Genomic DNA, 3,030 nt, shown 5'->3' with positions numbered 1-3,030 from the left:
GAGTGCAGTGGCGCAATCTCGGCTCACTGCAAGCTCCACCTCCTGGGTTCATGCCATTCTCCTGCCTCAGCCTCCTGAGTAGCTGGGACTACAGGTGCCCACCATCGTGCCCAGCTAATTTTTTGTAGTTTTTAGTAGACATGGGGTTTCACCGTGTTAGCCAGGATGGTCTCGATCTCCTGATCTCGTGGTCCACCCGCCTCGGCCTGCCAAAGTGCTGGGATTACAGGCATGAGCCACTGCGCCCGGCCCAGACCAGGCAGTCTTTAAAATGTGTCTCAGCTTAGTCTCTGCTTTGGTGACTTTGCCAAGATTTTACAGGGAATTGGTGAACTTAGCTGGTGTGGATCATGGCGGAAGGGTAGAGTGGATGTGAAGAAGGAGAAAACCCTTAGCTGGAGCCACCACTTATGACATAGTATCTTCCCAGTTGTCAGCATGGTCTACCCTTGTGTCAACAAATGGCTATAGAGGAAGCAAAAATATTGAATGAGAGGAAGAACAAGGTCCTCAGAAAACTGTCTCTTTTGCTTGACTTTTTTGTGATTTCCCAAAATCTACAAACTGCCTTTCAAAGAAATTTCAAATAATACATTTTCACGGAAAGTTCTTAACAGTTCATCATTTTACAGTGTTTTGCCATTAGAAATAGAGCTCATACGTGTGTTGCAGGACCAGCACTCTCCACAAAGAAGAGAGAAATTTTTTTGCCTCCAACCTCTATCCAAGTTCTGGAGATGTGTGGCAAAGGTAGTATACTAAGGCTTTTGCCCTTATTCCCAAGTGTGTGTACCTTAATGCTTCTTTCCTGGAGCATTTAGAAGAGCTACTCTTACTGGTTCATCATGGCAATCATGGAGAAGATCTCCTCTGCTACATAAGGCAGGGGGTGCATATACTGTCTTTATTTTAGACTTAGAGAAAACTAAAAATTGTCATCTAATCCAGTGCTACTCAAAGTGCCATCCCTAGAGCAGCAATATCAGCATTCCCTGCGAGCTCATTGCAATACAGATTCCCAGTGCCCACCCCAGACTTTCTGAATCAGAATCTCTGGGGGTGGGGCCCTGGAATGTGCATTTTAACAAGATCCTTAGGTGACTCTATGCACATTAACGCTTAAGAAGCACACCATTTTGCCTTTTTTTTTTTTTCAGTTTTGAAATTGTATAACCCTATGACAAAAATAAAGAATCGAACTCTGGGGATTAGAGTAGACTTGGTCTATGCAGCCTGATGATTTTAGGCAACCAGCTTCAGTGACAAGATTAGAACAAAAATGGGTGTACAGAGGTTAAGCATTTGGGAAATGAGGAGAAAGCTGAGGTAGGGTGCATAAACTCAAAAAGTTTAATAGAAGACCAGGCACGGGTGGCTCAGCCTGTAATCCCAGCACTTTAGGAGGCCGAAACGGGAGGATCACGAGGTCAAGGGATGGAGACCATCCTGGCCAACATGTTGAAACCCTGTCTCTAATAAAAATAAAAAAACTAGCCAGGTGTGGTGGTGCATGCTTGTAGTCCCAGCTACTCGGGAGGCTGAGGCAGGAGAGTCACCTGAGCCCAGGAGGCAGAGCTTGCAGTGAGCTAAGATCTCACCACGGCACTCCAGCCTGGGCAACAGAGTGAGACTCCATTTCAAAAAAAAAAAAAGTTTCATAGAAGAGAAATTATGTGGCTACTGGACAGCATCATAAAGATGAATCTTTAAAGATTCCCCAAACCAGAGAGTCAAAATTTAAAGACAAAGGAGAACTAGGATAAGGATGGGGATACACAACATGATCCATTTCCTCAGGCACAGGAGGAGGACAGAGTGGGCAGGGCTGCTCCAGTGAAGCTTCATGGGAAGGCAAGATGGCAGCCACTATGAGATGAGGAAGCTTCTCAGGAAGGCAAGATGGCAGCCACTATGAGATGAAGAGAAAGGGCTGCCCAACAGTGGTTTTCCCAGAGGGTCCCAATCTTCTTGGTAGTCCAGGAGATGGTGTCATGGGAGGATAGGGTGGATTCTGCTATGGTGATAAATAACTCCCAAATCTCCTTAAGACACCAAAGGATGATTTTTCACTCCCCCTCTGTTGTAGATCAGCGAGGACCTCTGTGATACTTCCTCATCCTTACTCAAAAGCCCAGAAATAGGGGAGTAGCCTCTATCAGCAATGTTACCAACACCATGGCAGAGAAAAAAAGAGAACTCTAGGGGGGTCCCACAAGGACAATTAAATGGCAGCGCAGACTGGCACATACCACTTCTACTCACATTTTCTTGTACGACTCTGGCCACATGGACCTACCCCACCAAAGGGGAACCAAGCAGTGTGATTCTACCATATTGCAGGATAATGGAAAATATTCAGTGAGCAGCACGAATGACTACCAGAGTCACCATGTTGAGTTTGGAGCAAAAGATTGGGAATTTATGTAGACAAAGGTCCCCTTCCCTATCACCATGGTAAAATCATCAAAGTGTTATTTTTTAAGGCAGGTGAAACTTTTCTGCAGCCGGCTTATTATATATGAAGCCAGTGGTGTGGGAGCATGTACACTGAGCAATCTTTTTATGATAAGACATCTATGAAGTGTTGAGAAAGTATACCATAAACAGATCATCTATTCTGCAGTTCCAACCTCAGGGCTCCAGAGAGGACAGTGGATATGAAATGCTAACAGTAGATTCTGTGGAATCGCATCAAGATATTCTCCTGCAACACGTAATGATTTCAAGTTGTGGTGGTTTCCACCCACCCCCCTTTCCTTTTGTCATAGTCTTTTCCTCACTACTCCAAACAACAGTCACCCTCCATCTACTCTGCCCTCAGGGAAAAGGTAGATAGACACCAGAGGAAGAAGTCTTTGTTCAACCTGGACTTTCAAAATAGACTTTTTTTCAAGGCCACAGGGCAAAAATTGTCACATAATTGCAAGAGACTTATAGTAGAAAGAGAAAGTGTTTTCTCTGACAACGAAAGCTGACCTTTTAGTATCAATGAGCCAAGCTTGGAAAGCTTGAATTTTTACAATAAGCCAC

The sequence above is a fragment of the Colobus angolensis genome, unplaced genomic scaffold (genome assembly GCF_000951035.1).
Source record: "Colobus angolensis palliatus isolate OR3802 unplaced genomic scaffold, Cang.pa_1.0 Scaffold125, whole genome shotgun sequence".
Lineage (NCBI taxonomy): Eukaryota > Metazoa > Chordata > Mammalia > Primates > Cercopithecidae > Colobus > Colobus angolensis.
This window is presented reverse-complemented; position numbering follows the sequence as displayed.